This window comes from Apium graveolens, chromosome 5 (genome assembly GCF_009905375.1).
Source record: "Apium graveolens cultivar Ventura chromosome 5, ASM990537v1, whole genome shotgun sequence".
Lineage (NCBI taxonomy): Eukaryota > Viridiplantae > Streptophyta > Magnoliopsida > Apiales > Apiaceae > Apium > Apium graveolens.
The window spans coordinates 90,906,173-90,931,584 of record NC_133651.1 but is presented as its reverse complement, the minus strand read 5'-3'; the positions used below and the strand labels follow the sequence as shown (position 1 = coordinate 90,931,584).

The 25,412-nt window shown below is 37.3% G+C and overlaps 1 non-coding gene across 1 annotated transcript; it reads left to right on the top strand.

The window, feature by feature from the left end:
• Positions 1-20,426: 20,426 nt before the first annotated feature.
• LOC141662761 (small nucleolar RNA R71) lies at positions 20,427-20,533 on the top strand. The gene has a single exon (XR_012550854.1). It is a non-coding gene; the product is annotated as a small nucleolar RNA R71 (small nucleolar RNA).
• Positions 20,534-25,412: the final 4,879 nt, after the last annotated feature.

Sequence of the window (25,412 nt, the reverse complement as noted above, 5' to 3'; positions counted from 1 at the left end):
AACCCTTTTTTTAAGTATATATACGCCCCTAGTGGACCTGTACCCTTAAAATCGTCAAATTCCACTCGAAAAAGGTTTTTTCAGCGAAATCAGCGACTGTATACTAATTACTACATTAAAATGCCGCTCAGCTCTCCTGGGCGGGCGCTCAGCTCCTGTCTGGAAAAATTTCTGATGAATCTTGTTTTAGCCATAACTTGAGTTCTAATCGTCAGAATTAGGCGATTCAAATGCCCACGCGAATCTATTAAGATTCTCTACAACTTGACAACGGCCTTGGATTCCAATTCTGATCACTTTTTATCATATTTCCTTTAAAAGCTTATTTCTTCATATAACTGATACCTGAAATGCAATAACACAAAAACACATCAAACTACCAACAAATTGAGTCCAAAACACCAATTTAAGCTTGTAATAAAGCATTCCAAGTGGATATAAAATCCAATTATCATAAAGTAACATGCACAAGTTAAACATTAATCCTAGTTACCAGAAAATAATCTAGTGAACTAGTTCAGCATTATCTATGTGATATTTTATTCTTGTGTGAGTGTTAAACATTTAAACACTATGATCTTATCATGCATTGAATATTGAGAACAAGATATTACATTGGTTCAAGAATTTGAAACCTGAGATATGTGAGTTGGACAATCTTTAGAGATTGCTATGAAAGCAAGAAATTCATTATTCTCGTCATCTGATCCATCCCAACTCTTTCCCGTTCACTATAAGTTTTGACTGGATGCTTCCCTAAGAAAACATTCCACCTTTGTCTCAACTCTTTAACTGAATCCCTACTCATCCTTGTTTGTAAAGCTTCTTGTTCTGTTGTAGCAAAACCCCTAATAGTTACTTGACATATGTTGCTTGTCAAACCTGTAGCTATCAAATCTTGTTTATGTCCCAACCCCAGTCTATAATCACCTCTTGAACTGAATCTATAAGAATCTCTGCTTCGGAATAGATAGGCTTGATTCTTGGATATAGCTTATGTACTCCTTGTGAATCTGATGCGACTAAACTTCCATGACATGTGAAACACTGCTCTGACGTCCAGTCCCTCAAGTACTTCTACCTGAGCTTCTTCTGATTCAACTATCAGTGTCTCCTATATTCTGTCCTGAGGTTCCAACTTTTATGCATGTAACTGAGATATTTGTTTGTCCCCACTATTCTCTCTGACCTCCACAATTTCTTCCTGTATGATCTTTGTGATTCCCGAATAAATGTAGCATTGGTACAAACCACCGTGTGACTGTATAATCTGGAATCATATAATTGTCTTAAAATCTCCGAGAAAAATTGTACCCGGTAGAAATTTCATTCATTCCCTGTGTCTGAAAACTCAGTGGTATCCTATGGAGTAAGCCTTTGAGGAAGTTCCACAATTTTCGTCTGTAGGTCTTGAAAAGGTCTTGAAATCAGTTCCATTGGAGTAAGAAAACCATTATCTTCAATTTTCGTATTCGGGAATTTACCATCTGAATAGCACATAGTCTTCATTTTCTTCAAAAGATTAAAATCCACTTTAAATACCCGAAGGAATCCTGAGTCTACCAATACCTTGAGTACCCTTAATTTAATATTTATGAAAAATTTAAATTTCTAATTTTTTTAATTTTCTTAGAAAATAAATTAATCAAAAATAAATATTTATATAAAATCTAATTTTCAAGAATTTCAAATTTTTCTTAAAAATTAAGTGTAACGCCCCCAAATTCGGGGTCAGGAATCTGGGTCGTCACGCCATCCTTCACTCATGTGTAACCTGGTATTGATTCAATAATCCAACAGACCCCAATCTCATACTCACACACACAAGTTATAGCCTTAGAAATGACGTACAAAATGTAATCTTCTTTTATTACACTCCAATGTACTTTACAGGATCTCAAACAATTATTTATAACCTCTACATGAAGTTACAATAATTACGACTGATATCTTATACCTAGATGATACTCTAGCACACCTGAGACAAAGCTGCCAAGGATCCTCCCCATGACTGCAAGCGACTAAGTCCCATACCGGCATACTGGTTATCTGTTGTGTTGTGTCATTTAAAAGAAAACAAGTGTGAGCTATAATGCTCAGCATAAATAATGTACAGTATGAACATGTTTGTATGATAACATCATATATTATATATATGTTTTATTCAAAAATAGTTTTCCTTGGTGTCCCACACCTTCTTACGAAAACAATTCTTTAAGGGGGTTTTTATAACCTGTGAATACCTTAATAGTAATCCCAGCACCTAGGCTTGGGTTACGGTATTGCATATCAATTCCAATTGGAAGAGTTTGGACATCTCACAGGAGCCACCGCATACGATGATCAGTCGGCTTACGGAAAGTAACCTTTTTTACTAGTAAAAGGACGAATACCGTCATCTCTCGGGTATCACCCTGGCCGCATTCGGGCTACGTGTCCCATTTTCGGGTATACACATACTTCACAAGTTCCTGAGTACACAGAGTACCTTCGCCTGCGGTACCTTTGGTAGCCCATCCAGCACACGTAGTACCAGAGTCTACCCCTCCATTGTCCTTCAACAGAATTCTATCAATCTCGGGAACTTGAACCACATCGAAGTTCCCCAAGCATTTTGCTTGTTGATAGAGATAGTTTATCTTTTTAAAATATAAGTGTATATATATATATATACGTACTTCCGAGAATTTCGGAGGAAGTACTAGGGATGTGAGTTGACCGTTGTCAACAGATAATTAATAAGGGGAAAGTTTCTTCTTGAAACTATATTCAATATAATAATAAGTCGGGATAATATTCACTGACGATCTGAAATTATTCGAATGATACTTCTAAATCAGAAGGTATATCAGGATCTATGATCTTTAAATCAATAACAATCCTCAAATAAATAATCAATAATTAAATAATAGTCTATAAATAATTAAATGATAATTGATATTCATCATACCTTGAATGAGTTATTCTTTTAAAAGATTTATTTAAATAGTATTCCTCAATTAGTTTGTGTTTACATAATTAATAATCTATAATGATTAGTCGGGTTTGAGTAAATAAACGTTGAAGTATACTACTCCTTTAATAAAGGAATACGTATATAATATTTAATATCCGAATCAATAAAATATAGTTGAGGGAATATGCTCATTGGGAAATCGTTTTAAAAGTTCGAGGTGTTTTAATGTTTCGTAAGTGGACGATGAGTCCCTTTAAAACGTACTATTATGGACTTATATCCATCCTATAATATCTCCGGAATGATTCCCGGGTTTTATCTTAAATCCCGACCGACCCTCGGTCTTCTATCATACATTACGCTTAAAGCGAAATAACATTTCACGATATATACTTATCGTACAACATCGCTATATCATGCGAAAATTCAAAACTACGCATCATGGCAAACATAGTATTTATGCGAAGATAGTAAAACAATCTTTTCACAACACAACAGAAAAATGGAGTTGGGTTTGTAAACTTGTCTGGGTATCTCGAGGTGGAGGATGCTCTAGGTTCCGCTCGAAAATCTATGACCACAAACACAATTCATCTCGTTAGGTCCCGTTCTAATTTACGGCAACTCGCACTCATGCGCTATTTATTATGCACCCTCTCTACTTATACTACTCTTATTATTCCTTTAAGTCCTTATTCACATCATGGTCGCTTCATTTTTCTAAGTATCTTAGGTTCATTCCTTTTATCGTTGTCGGCTCCGCTTATGGATTCTTACGGTTTCTACTCGTGCGGTCTCGGCTCCGATATTTTTATAAAATTTAGAAATCATTATTTTTACTTGAAATTTTTATGACAGTTAGGAAACTCAATATTTTACTCTCTGTTGAAATTTCATGATTTATGAACACTTTTAAGTCAATCCTTTATATTTTCAAAGTTCGTGATTTGTAGCAATTTTTGTCGCGTAAATCAGTTTTACTAAAACGACCATAACTTTTGATCCGTAAATCGGAATCAAGCGGTTCAAGCGCCTAAACGATCCTTATAACATTTCCTATCATAATCAAGGGTTATTTTTCAAGAATCTACAGTTTACAACTTCGGGACTTTCTGCAGAAACTTAAAGTTACGGTTTGTTGGTTTTAACGAAGCTACGCTTACGATCGGGGTTTCGTTTACGCCCTAACTCTTAACACAACCATCAACAATCATCATTTCATCATCATCATACAAACTCCTCTCAAGAACATCATGTTCTTGAGGCAACAACAATCAACCTTAAATCTACTCAACTTTAAACTTCAAGATCTCAACAATACCACTTCTTAAACTAAGTTTTCTACCACATACTAAATGGATCTTAAAAATGAATCTTAAGTAAAGTTGGGAGAAAGATTTTTACCTTTCTTGAAATCTTGAGATGTGTTCTTGAGTATGGTGGAGGCTTGGAAGTGCTTGGTATGATTTTTGGAGCCTAGAACCACCATTGAAATCAAGAAACCAAGGAGAGGTTACTATTCATACTATTCACTAGTGAGTTTCTTGAATTTATTTCACCCATCAAACCTTGATAAAAAGAGATGAAAGAATTTTCTTACCTTAGTTTAATTTCTAGGAGGCTTGAGAATTAATGGGATGATTTTACCATGGCTAGAGCTTGAGATTTTGAATTGGATTTCCCATCTTTTATCATTAGGGCCGAATGGAGCATCAAGGGGGGTATTTATACTCCTCTTGGTTGCTTAGCTTGGTTGGTTTGCTAGGTAACTTCTAGGAAGATGGGTTGATATCTTGCAATTGATTTTATTCTCCTAGGATAGCCTTAGGTTTATTCCTTGTCTCCAAATCCATGGACATATCTTTGTTAGCTTCCTAGAAACTACTTATGTTAGCTTCCTTAGCACATTATTTGGATAGCTTGCTTGATAATCCTAAGGTTAGCTTACTATTTGATAAAATAACCATGGTTACTCTCTTACCATGGTTTAGTTAGTGCGTTATGTTTATTTAATCATTTAAGCGTTCGCTCGGTCGCTTAAACATTTTCGTAATACTTGTTCGTAAAATGGTTCGCGACGTAATTCCTTTCGTATTTATTCCTTATATTTTTAATTATTATATATGAATATAAATTCATAGGGTTTTAATCTCGTAATTATATTGTGATTCCCGTATTTCTTGATAAGTCGTAAATACGGTCGTTTTTCAAAGTTTATTTTCTTCGAAAACTAATAGTGTTTACATACACTATTTTGGTACGTATAATCGTAATATCAACTCCGAAACTCATTCTCTCATGCACTACATAGTGTGGGCTCAAAAGTTTTTTCCCGTCCGTCAGGGTTACTATTCATTAAACGTTTTACAAGGTCTCAAAAATTCAAGTTATTATATTACCATTTATAAAGGTCTTTTACCGATGTCAAAATTTTGGGTTCTTACATTAAATAAATTGTAAATTATTATTTAAGAAAAATTTAAATATAAATATTTTAAATTTTTTGGAAAAATAAATAAATCAGAAATAATTAATTAAGGTATCAAATGTTAAGTGTTCTATGGCGACTCAAACAGCTCTTGAATATTCCTTTTCCTATGGCGATCAGGGTATTTAGTGCATACAACTGCGCCATTTTTTTTTTGCCTTGAATATAATTATGTGTGGCGATTAGAGTGTACAGGAGGCATAAAAGTCTAAGGATTTCGCATCTATGGCGACCAGTATAGTACTAACTCTCAAGTTGCGACCTTGGTAACAGAAGACTGATGCTTCTATGGCGACCTCCCAAGTCGAAGGCTGCTGTTGCTTTTGTTTCTGTCCACAGGCGCGTGTCCTTCAAGATGGTAAATCATTTGGATGCCAGGCGCGTGATCCCAGTTGGATGCCAGGCGCGTGGTTCCATTCTGTGATAAATTCTTTCTTCACTCTTACACTTTACCAGCGCGTGGAATGCATGCAAAAGAAGCTACGCGAACTGTTTTCCGCGCGTGCACACACAATCAAGTCAACTTTCCTTTCCTTTGTTTTGAGTATTTGCACGTGAATGTCTCTGTAAACCATTTCCAAAACTAAAGGCTGAGGCTACTGTACGCCTTTAGTGCAAGTACTAACAAACCAAATAACAAGTGAAACACAACAAATTGGCAGCCTATTAACTCTAAAAAGAACCGAAAAATAAATCTAAATTAAAAATTTTATTTACTAAAATTTAAATAATAAATTAATTTGGTTTAATTTATAATATAAATTTATTTAAATTAAGTTCATAAAATAAACGTATTTAAATTAAATTTATAAAATAAATTTGCCAAATCAAATTTACAAGATAAATTTATGTAAATGAAAAATTAATAAAATAAATTCATTTCAGGATCCTGATTTGTGTATCAATCAGTCAGCTCTGATACCAATTGTTAGGTCCCGAATTATCGTAGAAGGGGGGTTGAATATGATAATCACTAAATTAAAAATTCTTTCAAATCTTTAGCGGATATAATATTTAGTGCTCGGTTAGTGGTTTCGTGTTCTTGAGGTGAATAGTATTTGGAACAATAAAATGAGGAACAAAAGATATTCGGGGAAATATATATTCGTATATAAATTCTCGAGGGGTGTTGCTACACTCCGGTAAATAAATTAACCGGCTACAATCTATGATCAACAAAGTTCCTAGATTCTACAAAGATTTACAAATCAAATCCTATATAAAGATCTAGCTTTTGTTTGTACTAGGATTTAATTACCGGGTAACGATTATAATACCCCTATGAATATACAAGAATTAAATCGGGCATTATAACGTTACTCCGGTGAGAAGTTAAACAGATATACAACAAGTTTGAGCTTCTCTGTAAATCTTCGCTGCCATTTTCACTACTCTCTTAGGAGAGAAAATGAACAGAAATTTATCCAAAATGAATGGCTGAATCTCTTCTGCTGCAAAGTGTAGACTTAATATCTAATAATGTGTGGCTGAGGATTCTGTGGCGACAGGTGCTAAGGAGTAAGTTATGATACACTATCATACTCCTTCAAGAAACTCTTGAAATTGAGGCTTAAGTATTCTTGTTGGGAATATGTTGTGAACTTGATGATTACATTAACAAAACACCTTAGTAGATTCAACTTAGTGAAAAATATAGCACTCGACGGATGATCAGATATAGTCCCGACAGATGACTCAATATAGTCCCGATGGATGATGATTTGACATCCATCGAGTGAGTAGCTTATGTAACAATAAGTCATGTAGCACATTTATGTAAACACCTTTGTATAGATTCTGTAGTAGCATATAAGTCATGTTGACTTTAATTAGATATGCAGAATAGGTTGATTAATTGTGATATCTTGTAATTCTGCATAAGTGAAATGAAGTCAAGTGTCAAATAGCTACCCGACGGATGATCAACAAAGCCACCGACGGATGATCAACAAGGCAACCTGACGGATGATAATCATGTACCCGACGGATGATCAATTCAAACATCTATTGACAGTGACAACACAGTCACATGCGTTGAGTGTTTGTAAAAGGAATGTGGCAGCCTATTCAACTGGGTTTTTAAGAACAAAGAAGCATTACCATTTCCATGCTATTATGAAGATATTCAAAGATGCTGGAATAGAGTAGTGAAGCAGCATAGTATTAGACTTGATAGGTTTTGTTTTATTATATTGTCTTATTACTATGTAATCTTGGTGATATATAAACCAAGAGTAGCAAGTAGAACAACAAGAAGACTAAGCAAATACATTCCCAGAGAAAGAATTATAAGTTGTATCCTGTAGCATTTCTCTGTAAGTTTAGTTGTTCATATTTGTAAGCAGATGTGAGCTATTCAAGCTTCACAGGGTTCTCTTGATTTATATATATCTCTGGTGGATACATTCAAAAACACCATAAAGTTTTTAAAGACTTGTATTTTTAGTTACTTGTGTTTTGATTTATCTAACTCTTCATTCCGCATTTTGCAAATCAAACACTTATATATTGTTAAGTTAGAACCACTTTTAATTAATCTCAAAAAGTAGCCAGAATTACATTCAACCCCCCCCCCCTTCTGTAATTCTTGTTGTATTGTTAGGGACTAACAATTCTCCTCCACGATCTGATCGTAGAACTTTTATAATTTCCTCTGTTTGCTTTTCTACTTCAGCCTTATATTCTTTGAACATTTCAAAACAATCAGATTTATTCTTCATAAGAAACACATATCAATATCTACTAAAATCATCAGTAAATGTTATAAAGTAGTATAAGCCACCCCTTGCCATCATACACATTCGACCACATACATCATTATGTATAAGTCCTAGTCATGCGGTGGCCCTTTAACCTGATCAGGTAAAAGAAGCTTTAGTCATTTTACCAATGAGACAAAGTTCGCATCTTCCGTATGATTCAAAATCAAACTTATCTAAGTATCCATCTACATGTAACTCAGAAATGCGTTTCTCATTAATATGGCTTAACGACAATGGTAGAGGTAATGTTTGATTTGAGTCATCTTAGAACATATAAATTGTTAACTAATTGTGCAACATTATAAGCCTTATCATTAAAATAGAATAAACAACTATTATTTATTTAATTAAAATAAGAACCTTTCTTGTCTTGACAAGAAATTGACTTAATGTATCCGCTAAAGGCAGGCACGTAATAACTATTTATCAAGTTCCCAATCTCGCCTATGGGCAACATTAGGTATCAAGTTCCTTCAACTAGAGCAACAACTTTTGCTCCAATTCTAACCCTATATATGAAGCTTGACCATTGCTAGCCTTCTTCTTTAGATCTTCCAAATAAGCTCGACAATTTAACTTCCATTCATCAAGTTATTTCCACAGAAATGACAATCATCTCCTTGAGCAACACCGCTATTAGGCTTCAAAAGCCCTTTGGGATTGGACTTTGGTTTGGCACCGAATAAGATTAAATCTTCAACTTTCCTGTCCACTTTCCTTTCCCATTTGTATTCCATGTGTACATCATCAATATGGACGTAATTCATGCATTTACCGTGTTATTTTCAACAGTTCAAACATGCCTAACAACTCAGTGAGTATTCTGTCTATCTCATTCCTTTTGTTCTTAACAAACTGAGAATAGAAGTTGTTCAAAGATCGTTTGATCAAATCAAGTTGAGTCTCTAGACCATTCTTGAAACCCAAAATATCAAGGTACATATGCCTATCACCTTTTGAACATGTGGTCCAACCGAATAAGATTCTTCCATTAATGTAAAAGTATGGTGCCTTATTATTGTCAAATCTTTCTGACGAGCCTATCCTTCAAACATCCTTTGAAGGTGCTCAATCATATCATAAGCATCATTATGCTCTTGTTGCTTCTAAAGCTCATCACTCATAATTACAAGCATGAGACATGAAACATCAGTTGCATAATTAATTTGCTTCTGGTAAGAATTTTATTCTGCACATATTTCATTCTCAGCTAGAAGAAATAAGGGAGGGGTTTGAGTGACATCCTTGAACCCGAGGACAATCCTCAAGTTCCCATGTCAATCGAGAAAATTATTTCATGTCAGCTTGTCCTTCTCAAGGACTATTATATAGAGAAGTTATTTGTGTTATTTGTCATTTGATATCTACAATATTAAAGTGCATAGAATGACTTAGTCTACATATGATCATTAAATTATGTTCAGGTGATTATTCATATATATATATTCACAATATATATCTCCCACTATTTTTATCAAATCAATAGCCCTAACTATTAATTCGGAAAAAAATATCTTCTATATCCTTTATAGTGAGCCAAGATCCATATTTTACCACGCGTTAAGTCAGCTTTGGCTTTTCTCCTAAAACATGATTATTTAGGTAGACAACATTTGTCAATTATATCAACTATATAACTCTTGGATAGCTTGGTGGAACAACATTTGTTCATATTTATCTAATAAATCTCGCCAAACTCTATGCCTCTAAGTTCACAATCCTATTGTGATAACTTAGTTAAGTCAAACCCAATAGTCAAAAAGTATCAATATACTTCAACATATCTCCCACGATAGATAGGAGTACTTCACATTGGCGAACCCACTCCTGGTCGATCTAGGGGTTAACGCATTGGACTCATTGGAAGGCATCTGATCAACTTAATATAACTTTAGGGTTTTGTTAATTTTAAAACGATCATGATCCCATCATAAAGAGATTGCCAATATTTCCTTGAATAAAATACTTCAAATCAATATTCGTCAATGGTTTGATTTCCAGGTAGTGAGGGAGTCACAACGGTCTCGCTTAAAACCCACAACCTTACAAGTTCAAAGAACTCGCTTTTGACAAAATCGCCCCATGTCAGAAATAAAGAAAATTTGTATTTTATTCCATGTTTCATAAACACGAGAATCTCATAATCGTTTGTTCATTTTAAAATCTTGAATCATTACATATTTTATCTTGTTTAGCAAGCATGGCGTGGGTGTCGTATCTAATACATACATCCTTAAATTAATTAAGCATGTATCTTTATAAACTACTCTACACATACATTCATCATATGCGCATATATATATGTAAAGTGCAATAAATAAACGTGGTTGGTTATGGCTTCATCCTATGTGATCTTTATCAAGCTAATGACAAAGATCTAGGTCAATCTAAGGTGGAAAATAGATACAGGCTAACTATTACATGTCTTCTTTCTTTTTTTGCTTCCTTGGATGGCCTCCGTGTGGGATTACCCTTGATCTTCAAATCTTCATGTCTTCATGTACATTATAAGAATGAAATATGAAAACTAATCTAATGAACTTACAAGAAGAACTCGAGTTACATTCGAGATTTAATAATTACAAGATTAAACGACATGAAAGCCGTATTTGAAAAACCAAAACCATTAACCTATGGTCATAAGCCATAACCATCCACCATGCTCAATTAACACAAAGTAACATGTTAAAATACATAATCTGATCTAAACATATCATATCCATCATGATCTAATCATAAAAACCAAATATTGAAAAAATCAGAAAATTCGAAATTAAATCTGATAACATTAAATCGCAGATTACAAGGCCTAAACGACGTCAAACGCCTTACAGATCAATCGATGATAGCTTTAACTATCAGTGAGTAGACTATCATATCAAGTCAACATTTAAGCATGGCCATGCTTTTCGTAGTCCAGCTCACACAAGAGGCCAATAATATCACTCCTAAAATAGGAGGGTTAAATCCCTTCTAGATCATTCATATTTCTCATACGATTCATAATATACCCAATGTCCACTCTTATCATTACCCGGTCAAGGATAATTTTTAATGGAATCAATGTATATTAATTCTCGTATAGAAATATAATGACTTCAGATCTAAGGACCATTACATCATTATCACTGTGAGAATTACTTATAATACAACAGACATGTAGAATCTCACATCGGGTCTGTCCAGCACCATGTACATGTACATATGTCTGTGTCTTTGACTTTAGTATCACTATACCTGTTAGGGCGAAAACACACGCTAATATTCACGCAAGTATACGCGTTCGCAAGTAATATAGAATACTTTCTAGTTCGTTCCCTCAGAGACTCAGACTAAATTATTATCTAATTAAACTCACTCACCAATGTATAATTACTTCTCAATGTTAAGACACTAACACTTAAAATTGTTGATTAAATATTAACTACAATTAACTACTTAATTAACCACTTAAATAACACTTCAATTTATCAATAATAAAACACTCATGAGATCACAACTTCATTATTACTTCCTTCTATAGCCATTGTTATTACCTTTAACATGTGACAGTGATGATATTAATCGAATAACACGAAACTGATAAAAGCCAACTTTCATTGTACTAATACCATTCTACCAAGCATCCACAATTAAGATAGAAGTTGAATAGTCATCAATTATGTTGAGTTCCTATATGTCTACAGAAATTGACAACACAACGATTTAAGCACAAGTTATTCCTTTTGATTATATAGGGCAAATAAAACTGTTAGAGTTACCCACTAATCATGCACAACATACATGAACCTATGCTAGCATGGCAAGTTCTAAATCTCAAGATCCACCGTCGCTTCACAAGAGATTAACACCCTATCTTATATGTTCGCGACGCACATAAGATGAATACGCACAACCAATACTAGATATCATACAATCATCACACACTAAAGTATTAAACAATTAACTAAAGAATTCCATAATAAATCCGTTGCAACCCCATGATCACGATTAGCCCATAATAGCACTTATCGTTATCATGGGTTCATATGAAATCATGATAAACAAACACAAGAAAATAATAACTAAACTAATTATATTAAAACAGAGTACGTCACAAGAATAAATAAGTTCAAAGCAAGAAAACTAGCATCCAACTTTACAACGAAACAAGAATCACAAGAATATATGCTTCCTCTTCGTTGCGGTGTGCTAAATCGGTCTTCTTCCTTATCTCCTTCGCTCCTTGCGTAAAAACCCAATCTTCTTTTAATCCACACTTGTGAAAACGTCTCAAATCTACTTATATAATAGTCCCATAAAACTCAGATTATATAGAAGTGGAAACCAAACAGAAGTAGAAGTCCTAAAATAATTTGTCTTTTTTCCCGACCCTGCGCGGCCGCTCAGCATAGCTGAGCGGGCGCTCAGCTTGCTGCGCGGCCGCTCAGCAATGCTGAGCGGGCGCTCAGACCTCTACTGGAAAAAAAATGATTTTTCTCCGTTTCTTCGCCGTAATCTGCCCGTTTCTTTCCTCTCGCAATGGTGAACACATGCCAAGGCTTATTCTTGATGATTCCTCCCCCAAAATACAACTAAAACCCTGAAATGCATAAACACTAGAAAAACGCATCAAATACACAAAATACTTGATTTCAAGACACCAATTTAAGCCATTTTAAGACGTTCTAAGTGCTATAAAATGCCACTTATCACACCCCCAAACTTAAATCGATGCTTGTCCTCAAGCGTCACAGACTCAAAAACAAATAAAAACATGCATGAATGCAATCTATATGAAAATACAGCGATCCCCCTTACTACAATTAACCAACCAAATTGTCATATCTCAACGAATGCAGTTAGACAACTAAAGATCAATAAACTCATGCAAACGGACATACAGCCAGAAACGTGGTGTATGCAAATGCTTAACAGATATGCTTCGGAACTAGACCAATTACTATGACTAGACTATCCTCAAGGCAATCCTACGATTATACAAAGAATAAAAATTCTAGGCACCAAGTGATATACAACACTACAAGAACTCTGGAGCTTATTACGGAATCGTGCTTTTTATTTACAACTCAAATGCTTATTTGACCGTGCAATGAGTGAGGTCCACAAAAGACTTATACAATGGTATCCATGTAACGAGCGTTAGGTTAGCGGATCCCAGACTCTAAAAGCCTTAGGTCACTAGGCACAAAGTCCCCTAAGAACTTAATAACTCGAATACCAAAGAGCACACTCTTGATCAATTATGCATAAATTAAATTTTTTTTTTCTCTGAGCAAGTGCGTTTCGCTCCATCTTGCTCAACCCTAGACTACTCGCACCATATGCAAGCCGGCTACTAGCCATTTGACGCCTAGCCACAACTAGCAACAACTTCCATATTTTTTTTCTCCAAAATTTTTCTTTTTCATGCCTTTATCACTAAGAACCTATAATCGAATTCTAAGCATAATAAGTAGATTGACCTTGAAAACAACCAAATCATAACAACAATCTAGCCCTTACGCATTCTCTAAGACTTAGTGGACTTACAATTGTTTCTAGCATGCATATCAACCTACACAACTTAATATCACTTTAATGCTATCACTACACTCGCATCAATATCACAATTCAGTCGATAAATCATTGCAAAAGGGATCATGGTAAATGCATGAGCTACATGACATTCATAACAAAAAAAAACTATATGGCATAAATTATGCAACTATATGAACTAAACTATCATGAATATGCAACTAAATGACACACACACAATATTCCTTAACTACCACCCCCAAACTAAAAATCTTCACTGTCCTCAGTGAAAGTAGTAGAAAGGAACATAGGGTATACCTACTCGGAGTCATCATCATCATCACCCTCAGTGGGTGGAGTATCAGGTGACGGGTATGCAGAGTCCTCACCAAAAACTGGCCACTAGATATCAGCTCCAAAGCCTCGAAAAGCAGTCCCTAACGCAAGGGTGAGCTCCTGAGCAAACCTGCTCTGCGTCTCATACATGGCATCCATCCGCCGTGAAAGCCTCCTATACTGGGCATCAACCATCCCAGCACCCTCCTGAGCTCTCGAAGAACCAGCATCATCACGCCCTGGCCTAGCCATAGTAGCACCTCGTGCTGGACGCCCTCCTGGAAGACGATAACCGAGCCCATGCTCCTCAGGCTCACCACCGGTCCACTCCTGCATCCCATTCAGAGTGCCAGAATCAATCGGAGCTGCTGGCAACTGCAACTGCTCATGAGCCGGCCAGTTCACTCCCACTGCTCGGCATAGCTTCGTAACCGTAGATGCATAAGGGATGTTCATATACTTCGCTCCCCTCAAAAACTTCAGAATTCCTTGGTAGATAAACTCACCAAGGTCCACATAGTATTCCTCATTCAGAATTCCCCACAACAACTGTGCTCTCTCAACTGTGACCTCGTGTGCATGCGAAGAAGGCAAAATATTAGCACAAATAAATGCATTCCATGCACGGGCATACCTGTTCATGGCGATCGCCGGAAAGTGACGATACTCATTAGTGTCGGTCCTGCAGGTCCAAACTGTGCCCGGTCGACAGAGAGTCGCACAAATCAAATCCAAGTCAAAATCCTCAGCAGTCTTTTCATTCCAGTTCTCCTCCTCGGGCTTCCTCTCTCGCTGTCCAATCACACGGCGAATCGCCGCAGGATGATAATCAACCGTCAGCCCTCGGACCACAGAAAACCCATTCTTTTCGGCCTTCGCGTTCGCGTAGAACTCACGAACAACACTCATCGGTACCGCTTCGGGTGACTCACAAAAAGCTATCCACCCCTTCTCTGCAATCATGGGCAGCAACTCACCATCCCTCCCCGATGGTAAAAACCCCCTCTCCTTCAGAATCGGCTTCCCCAACAGCCTAGTGTACTCCTCCTCTGCGGCTCTGTCAGTTAACCGAGGCCTTGCAGCAGTACCCCTCGATGAATCAGCAGTAGGAACTGTGCTGCTGCTGTCAATAATGCGTGCTCTCGTGGGTGCCATTGATTCGTGAATAAAAGTGTGTAAGAACTGATTTTTGATGTTTGTGAGAGGGTTTAAGTGTAGGAAGTTTTGTTGGAGATATGTAGGATAGGTGTATGTATATATAGGGTGTGGATTAGATTAGGGTTTGGGAATTAAGGCGTAAAATGATGGGGTAGTGGTAACAAAACATGGGTTTATGGGCTAAAACTGTTTTTGTGTTTTTTTTTCTGAACTGTAAAAAAATTCTGGTACTCGACCCCTGAGCGGTCGCTCAGCAAAACTGAGCGGGCGCTCAGCTTGCTGCGCGGTCGCTCAGCAAAGCTGAGCGGGCGCTCAGGGGGTCACTGGAAAAAAAAAATTTCAGCCCCTGTTTTCTGATTTTTTTGTGTTTTTGGATAGGTTATTAACTTCTAAGGGTTCCTGTAACAACAATTCATGGGTTGCCTCCCACGCAGCGCTTCTTTTTCGTCATTAGCTTGACGTTTCGTACCCTTCTCAAGTAGTCAACAAAATGGCACTAACCACTTCTCGGTTTGCCATGTCCCCATAGTAGTGCTTCAACCGCTGACCGTTAACCTTGAATGCTTGGTCCGGATCATTCTCAAAAATTTCCACCGCTCCATGTGAAAACACAGTTTTGACAATAAAAGGTCCAGACCACCTTGATTTCAACTTCCCAGGAAAAAGTCGGAGCCGAGAGTTGAATAAAAGAACTTGTTGCCCTGGCACAAATAACTTAGGATGTAGCTTCCTATCGTGCCACCTCTTCACCTTTTCCTTATACATTTTGTTATTCTCGTACGCTTGAAGTCGAAATTCATCAAGTTCATTAAGCTGAAGCATTCTTTTCTTACCAGCTACATCTAAATCCAGGTTCAACTTCTTCAATGCCCAGTAGGCCTTATGCTCAAGCTCCGCAGGTAGATGACATCCCTTACCGTACACCAACTGAAACGGTGACATCCCAAGTGGAGTTTTGTATGCTGTTCTGTAAGCCCAAACAGCTTCATCGAGCTTTAAAGACCAATCCTTCCTTGACGGACAAACAACCTTCTCTAGAATGCGCTTTATCTCTCTGTTAGACACTTCCGCTTGACCATTTGTTTGCGGATGATAGGCAGTAGCTACTCGATGATTCACATTATAATGCTACATCATAGAAGTGAACTTACGGTTGTAAAAATGCGATCCTTCATCACTTATGATTACCCGAGGTGTTCCAAACCTTGTGAAAATTTGCTTATGAAGAAAATTTAGCACTGCCTTTGCATCATTTGTCGGTAAAACTTTAACTTCGACCCATTTTGAGACATAATCGACTGCCAGCAAGATGTACTGATTATTGCAAGACGAGATAAAAGGCCCCATGAAATCGATTCCCCACACATTAAAGACCTCGACTTCAAGCATCACATTTAATGGCATCTCATCCTTCCTTGACAAATTTCCCACTCTTTGGCAACGGTCACACCTTAAAACAAACTGATGAGCATCCTTGAACAAAGTAGGCCAGAAAAAACCTGCTTGCAGAATACGAGCTGCCGTCTTCTCACCACCATAGTGTCCACCATAAACCGTGGAATGGCAGTCTCGTAATATCCCCTCCGTCTCACAAAACGGGATACATCTCCTGATGATCTGGTCAGCTCCCTGTCTAAACAAATATGGTTCATCCCACATATACCACTTCACCTCATACAGAAAATTCTTCTTTTGAGCGGATGTCAAATTAGGAGGCATTATATTGCTGACGAGATAGTTTACAATATCTGCAAACCATGGTTCTTCCTCCTGAATTGCAAACAACTGCTCATCCGGAAAAGATTCATTGATTGACGTCCTATCTTGTGAAGTAGAATCGGGATTCTCCAACCTAGAGAGATGGTCAGCTACTTGATTCTCAGTACCTTTTCTATCTTTGATCTCTAACTCAAATTCCTGAAGTAAAAGTACCCAACGAATGAGTCTCGGCTTCGAATCCTTCTTGGAAACCAGATAGCGAATAGTCGCATGATCAGTGAATACTGTTACTTTCGTACCAAGTAGATACGATCGAAATTTCTCAAAACCAAAGACTATAGCCAAAAGCTCCTTCTCAGTAGTGGTGTAGTTCAATTGGGCACCATTTAAAGTCTTACTCACATAGTAGACCACATGGAAGAGGTTTTTCTTGCGCTATCCCAGAACTGCACCTACCGCATAATCACTCGCATCACACATCATCTCAAACGGTTCTGTCCAATCTGGTGCTGTAATAACTGGTGCAGTGATCAAACTCTTCTTGAGAGTCTCGAATGCTGCCAAACATTCATCATCAAATTTGAAAGGCACATCTTTCTCAAGCAAATTGCACAACGGCTTAGATATCTTTGAAAAGTCCTTGATGAATCGCCGATAAAAACCCGCATGACCAAGAAAACTACGGATTCCTTTCACAGAATTAGGTGGGGGAAGATTTTCAATAACTCCCACCTTGGCTTTGTCCACCTCCAGACCCTTGCTAGAGACCTTATGCCCAAGGATAATGCCTTCACGCACCATAAAATGACATTTCTCCCAATTGAGCACCAAATTAGTTTCCACACATCTTTTGAGTACGGCGCGCAGATTATTCAAACATTCATCATATGAGTGTCCAAAGACGGAGAAGTCATCCATGAACACTTCGACGTTATTTCCAATCATGTCAGAGAATATAGCCATCATACATCTCTGAAAAGTGGCCGGGGCGCCACATAACCCAAACGAAACTCTGCGAAAAGCAAACGTGCCAAATGGACAAGTGAAGGTAGTCTTTTCCTGATCCTCTGGTGCAATACAAATCTGATTATACCCGGAATAACCATCCAGAAGACAAAAATACTCATGACCCGCCAATCTGTCAAGCATCTGATCAATAAATGGAAGAGGGAAGTGATCCTTCCTTGTGGCTTTGTTCAATTTTCTATAATCCATGCATACTCTCCATCCTGTAACTGTTCGAGTAGGGATGAGCTCATTCTTTTCATTTGTGACCACAGTGATACCTCCTTTCTTAGGTACACATTGTACGGGGCTCACCCACGAGCTGTCAGAAATAGGATAAATGATGTCTGCATCTAGCCATTTCAGAATTTCTTTCTTCACCACCTCCTTCATGATGGGATTCAGTCTTCGCTGCTGTTCCACAGTTGGCTTACTACCTTCCTCTAGCAGAATTTTATGCATACAATATGAAGGACTTATCCCCTTAATATCTGCTATGGTCCATCCTATAGCCGATTTGAATTCTCTCAAAATCCTTAAGAGCTTGTCTTCCTCACTACCTGAAAGGTCAGATGAAATAATAACAGGTAACGTAGATGAATCACCTAAAAAAGCATACCTCAAGTGTTCAGGTAATGGCTTGAGCTCCAAGGTAGGTGCTTCCTCTATTGATGGTTTGAGCTTCCCTTCAGCATTCTTAAGGTCAGAAGTACCAAGAGATTCAAATGGTATGTCCAGCTTTCGCTTCCATGGAGAAGCGTTCAGATATTGTAATTGCTCGTTGCCATCTTCATCATCACTGTCAAAATCCCCCACTAAGGCCTTTTCTAATGCATCAGACATTAGCATGCGATCGAGTTCCGAAGTAACCGCAGAATCAATCACATCCAATTTTAAGCACTCCTCATCTTCTGTAGGGAATTTCATTGCCTTGAATACGTTGAAGGTCACATCCTGATCTTGGACCCGTATAGTAAGTTCCCCTTTTTGCACATCTATCAAGGTACGGCCAGTAGCCAAGAAAGGCCTTCCCAAGATTATGGGAATCTTCTTATCTTCCTCAAAATCCAGAATAACAAAATCTGCAGGAAAGAAGAGCTTATCCACCTTGACGAGCACATCCTCAACTATGGCCTTTGGGTAAGTAATGGAACGGTCAGCCAATTGTAGCGACATGTATGTGGGTTTTGGATCAGGCAGATCCAGCTTTTTAAAGATCGACAACGGCATCAGATTAATGCTTGCTCCCAAATCACAAAGGCACTTGTCAAAAGTCAGTTTGCCAATGGTGCAAGGAATGGTGAAGCTTCCTGGATCTTTCAGTTTTGCTGGTAACTTTTACTGCAGAACAGCGCTGCATTCTTCCATGAGAGCAACGGTTTCAAGGTCATCCAGTTTCACCTTCCTTGAAAGAATAGTCTTCATAAACTTCACATAACTAGGCATTTGTTCCAGAGCCTCAGCGAAAGGTATATTGATGTGAAGTTTCTTGAACACCTTCAGAAACTTTCCGAACTGTCTATCCAGCTTTTGTTGCTGCAATCTCTTAGGAAAAGGTGGTGGAGGATAGAGCTGTTTCTCCCCTGTATTAGCCTCAGGCAGAGTGTGTTCAACAGTAGTCTTCCTTGGTTCTGCCGCTTTCTCCTTTTGCTTAGATTCTTCATCTCTAATTTCAGCTTCTACTTCTTTTTCCTTTTTAGCATTAGCCACTTTTCCAGACCTTAAGGTAATAGCCTTGACTTGCTCTTTAGCTTCCTTCCTGCCTGGTACTTCCGTGTCACTGGGAAGAGTGCCAGGTTGACGATTGAGCACTGCATTGTCTAATTGACCGATTTGATTTTCCAAGGTCTTGATAGAAACCGCCTGACTCTTGCACAATAGCTTAAGTTCCTCAAAATCAGCACTAGTAGGTGCAGCTGTACTTCCCTGTTGAGGATATGATTGCCTTGTAATATACTGCTGTGGTTGCTGGAATCCAGGTGGGTTAAACTGTTTACTCACTCCTTGCTGATATGGTGGCTGAATAGCATTCTGATTATTCCCTCAGCTGAAATTTGGATGATTTCTGTTGTTAGGATGATAGGTCGCTGGCACAGGCTGCTGTTATCACTGATAATTATTCACATACTGAACAGATTCGTTGACAAGAGAACACTGATCCGTAGCATGAGAACCTGCACAAAGCTCACAAACCATAGCTATTTGATTAACTCCATATGTAGCCAGAGAATCAACCTTCATTGATAGTGCTTGGAGCTGGGCTGCAATAGCGGTGGCTGCATCAACTTCCAGAATACCTGCTACCTTGCCTGACGTCATCCTCTGAGTTGGGTTTTGATGCTCATTCACAGCCATCGTCTTTATAAGATTATACGCCTCAGTATAGCTTTTAGCCCATAAGGCGCCTCCAACTGCTGCATCGAGCATGGGCCGAGATTGGGCCCCCAAACCATTATAGAAACCAGTGATCACCATCCAATCCGGTATTCCATGATGTGGACATTTTCTCAACATTTCCTTGTAGCGTTCCCAAGCCTCGCACATAGACTCTGTAGGTTGCTGCGCAAACTGAGTAAGAGCACTCCTCATAGCAGCAGTCTTTGCCATCGGATAAAACTTCACCAGAAACTTTTGCGCAAGATCTTGCCACGTAGTGATGGACCCAGCTAGTTCAGAATGTAACCAGTCTTTAGCCTTGTCCCTTAGTGAGAATGGGAAAAGCCTCAACTTGATAGCCTCATCAGTCACGCCATTATACTTAAAAGTGCTGCAGATCTCGACAAAATTCCTTATGTGCATGTTGGGGTCTTCAGTTGCCGCTCCTCCAAAAGAAATAGAATTCTGCACCATCTGAATAGTGCCCGGCTTGATTTCAAAGGTGTTAGCTTGAATAGCCGGATGAAGGATGCTTGACTGAATGTCATCAATTTTAGGCCGAGAAAAATCCATAAGAGCTGGATCAGCTTGAACAATACGATCTCCCATGTTTACTGGTTCTTTCTGCTCAGTTTCTGAATCCGAATCCTCAAAATCTAACTTCTCCGGAGTATCAAAAACTTCGTCTGTCTCCTCAGCTATATCTAAAGTCCTCTTGCGAGCACGAGAACGAGTTTGCATAAACGCTTGCTAAAGTACCTAAAACACAACCGGAAAAAATAAGTAACTACTACGTCCTAATCACTGAGTCCTAATGACCAATGATGGTAAGTACATAAACTAAACAAATACGTCGAGTCCCCGGCAGCGGCGCCAAAAACTTGTTAGGGCGAAAACACGCGCTAATATTCACGCAAGTATACGCGTTCGCAAGTAATATAGAATACTTTCTAGTTCGTTCCCTCAGAGACTCAGACTAAATTATTGTCTAATTAAACTCACTCACCAATGTATAATTACTTCTCAATGTTAAGACACTAACACTTAAAATTGTTGATTAAATATTAACTACAATTAACTACTTAATTAACCACTTAAATAACACTTCAATTTATCAATAATAAAACACTCATGAGATCACAACTTCATTATTACTTCCTTTTATAGCCATTGTTATTACCTTTAGCATGTGACAGTGATGATATTAATCGAATAACACGAAACTGATAAAAGCCAACTTTCATTGTACTAATACCATTCCACCAAGCATCCACAATTAAGATAGAAGTTGAATAGTCATCAATTATGTTGAGTTCCTATATGTCTACAGAAATTGACAACACAACGATTTAAGCACAAGTTATTCCTTTTGATTACATAGGGCAAATAAAACTGTTAGAGTTACCCACTAATCATGCACAACATACATGAACCTATGCTAGCATGGCAAGTTCTAAATCTCAAGATCCACCGTCGCTTCACAAGAGATTAACACTAGATATCATACAATCATCACACACTAAAGTATTAAACAATTAACTAAAGAATTCCATAATAAATCCGTTGCAACCCCATGATCACGATTAGCCCATAATAGCACTTATCATCATCATGCGTTCATATGAAATCATGATAAACAAACACAAGAAAATAATAACTAAACTAATTATATTAAAACAGAGTACGTCACAAGAATAAATAAGTTCAAAGCAAGAAAACTAGCATCCAACGTTACAACGAAACAAGAATCACAAGAATATATGCTTCCTCTTCGTTGCGGTGTGCTAAATCGGTCTTCTTCCTTATCTCCTTCGCTCCTTGCGTAAAAACACAATCTTCTTTTAATCCACACTTGTGAAAACGTCTCAAATCTACTTATATAATAGTCCCATAAAACTCAGATTACATAGAAGTGGAAACCAAACAGAAGTAGAAGTCCTAAAATAATTTGTCTTTTTTCCCGACCCTGCGCGGCCGCTCAGCATAGCTGAGCGGGCGCTCAGCTTGCTGCGCGGCCGCTCAGCAATGCTGAGCGGGCGCTCAGACCTCTACTGGAAAAAAAATGATTTTGCTCCGTTTCTTCGCCGTAATCTGCCCGTTTCTTTCCTCTCGCAATGGTGAACACATGCCAAGGCTTATTCTTGATGATTCCTCCCCCGAAATGCAACTAAAACCCTGAAATGCATAAACACTAGAAAAACGCATCAAATACACAAAATACTTGATTTCAAGACACCAATTTAAGCCATTTTAAGACGTTCTAAGTGGTATAAAATGCCACTTATCAATACCTATGATCAATGAGATGTGATCATCAGTCAACAAACACACTAGTCTTGATGCATTATTATTGTCCCTTAATAATAATACTCGACTAGGGACCTTTAGGAATATTGATATTATTCTCATAATCTCATTTCTAAGTCATGTACTTAGAGATATAGAATTGCATATCATATTCCAAGGACATTTATTAATCTAACATTTATATCACAGTAAATTAAGAATTAATAAATTATAAAGGGAATAATCGATAAAACATGAATATTAATAATCCAAATGTCTTTAACTAAAACATCACAGTGTTGTCTCTAGGGCACAAACACTAACAGAGATCACCCTTTTGAGCTCATTATTGGTGATGCATCTTCTAGAGTTCAAATAAGGAAAGCAACTCAAGAAGAATGCTTATATAGCAGCTTTCTTTCCAATGAAGAACCAAATAAGATAGAAAAAGCTTTGTTGGATCCTGATTGGGTTTTAGCTATGCAGGAGGAGCTAAACCAATTTGAAAGGAACAAGGTATGGAAGCTGGTACCCAAACCTAATGGAAAGAATCCAATTGACACCAAGTGGGTATTCAGAAACAAGATGGATGAATATGACATAGTGGTCAGGAACAAAGCTAGATTGGTTGCTAAAGGCTACTACCAACAAGAAGGAGTAGATTTTGATGAAACTTTTGCTCCTGTTGCAAGACTTGAAGCCATCAGAATTTTCTTAGCCTATGCAGCCCATGTCAATTTCAAGGTCTATCAAATAGATGTCAAAAGTGCCTTTCTGAATGGAGATTTCACGGAGGAAGTCTATGTCAGCCAGCCTCCTGGTTTTGAAGATCCAAATTTTCCAGAATATGTCTATTATCTTTTGAAAGCACTTTATGGATTGAAGCAAGCACCTAGAGCCTGGTATGACACTTTATCAAAGTTTCTTTTGGAAAATCACTTCACAAGAGGTACTGTTGATAAAACTTTATTCTTTAGAAATGTTAATGGCTCTAGTATACTTGTTCAAATTTATGTAGATGATAATATATTTGGCTCTACAGATGAAAAACTTCGCAAAAAGTTTGCCAAATTGATGCAAAGTAGGTATGAAATGAGCATGATGGGAGAACTAACTTACTTTCATGGTTTACAAGTTAAGCAAGTTAGTGATGGAATATTCATTAGTCAAACCAAATATATTTATGATCTCTTAAAGAAGTTTGAACTAATGGATTGCACATCTGCAAAAACTCTCATGGCCACTGCAACTAAACTTGAATTGAACACTACTGAAAAGTCTGTGGATATTTCAAGCTATAGGGGTATGGTTGGCTCACTTCTGTACTTAACAGCTAGTAGACCAGATATATTGTTTGCTACCTGTCTTTGTGCTAGATTTCAGGCTGATCCTAGAGAATCTCACTTAGTAGCTATTAAGAGAATTTTTAGATATCTCAAGGGAACACCAAAACTTGGCATTTGGTACCCTAGAGATTCTGGTTTTGATCTAAGTGGTTATTCAGATACAGATTATGCCGGTTATAAAATAGATAGAAAAATACAACAGGAACCTGTCAATTTCTAGGGAATAAGCTTGTGTCCTGGTTCAGTAAAAAGCAAAATTCAGTTTCTACTTCTACAGGTGAAGTTGAATATATTGTTGCTGGCAGTTGCTATGCACATATTTTATGGATGAAAAACCAATTATTGGACTATGGTCTACAAGTGGAAAGAATTTATATTTTCTGTGATAACATAAATGCAATTGCCATCACTGAAAATCCAGTTCAGTATTCAAGAACAAAGCACATAGACATCAAGGACCACTTCATTAGGGAACATGTGATGAATGGTACTGTGGAACTTTATTTTGTTCCAAGTGAAAAGCAGCTTACAGATATCTTTACCAAGCCACTTGACGAATCAACCTTTTCTAGGTTGGTAAGTGAGTTAGGTATGCTTAATTATTTTTAAACCATTTCAGATATTTTTGCAAGTATAATGCAGCCAGAAACTTAATTGATTTTTATATCTTAGATGAAATGTAATGCCCCCAAATCCGGGGTCAGAGAATTTGGCCATCACGATGAAACCTCAATCCAAATCAACCTGTTTAATCAATAATTAAATGCCAGCGGAAGATATTTATCATTTATGACCCCAAACTAATCCAAGATCTTTTAAGGTTACAGTTCTAGATACAAGATATCCAAATTTCACCAATAAATTGTTCACTTTCTTTTAAAACTCTTTTCAACAAATTCCAATTCAATACTAACCCGCTAGTATAACTTCGAAAAGAAGTATACTAGGCCCAACTATAAAATAACACAACTATAATATAATATAATATAAACAACTTAACACAATAAAACTTACACTAGTCCACAAACCCTGGACCAACCACCTTCCAAAAGCTTCTTCTTTGCTTCCTCGAATTACGCAGCTAAACAGCGCAAGCTAATCCTCACTGGAGGTTAAATTTGAAAACAGGAAAGTATGAGCGGAAGAAATGCTCAGCAAGATCATTGTAATATATATATTTGTTTTGATATAAAATCGACATCTGTATTAGAGCAGAACATTTAAAATCATAATTGCTGAATCATAAAATTTTAGTTGAGGAACCCCAAAATTGATTCCTGAATTGTATTCAAAACCATTTTGATTTTTTTGAGCGAAATGCTTCAGCAATACTTTGAATCTTGACGAGAATAAAACTCGTAAAACAGTGTTTACGGAAATATCATAAACCACAATAACATGAAACAATGATTATGGATTAAATCATAAACTTTATTCAAAACCGAACTCTTGATATTAATACT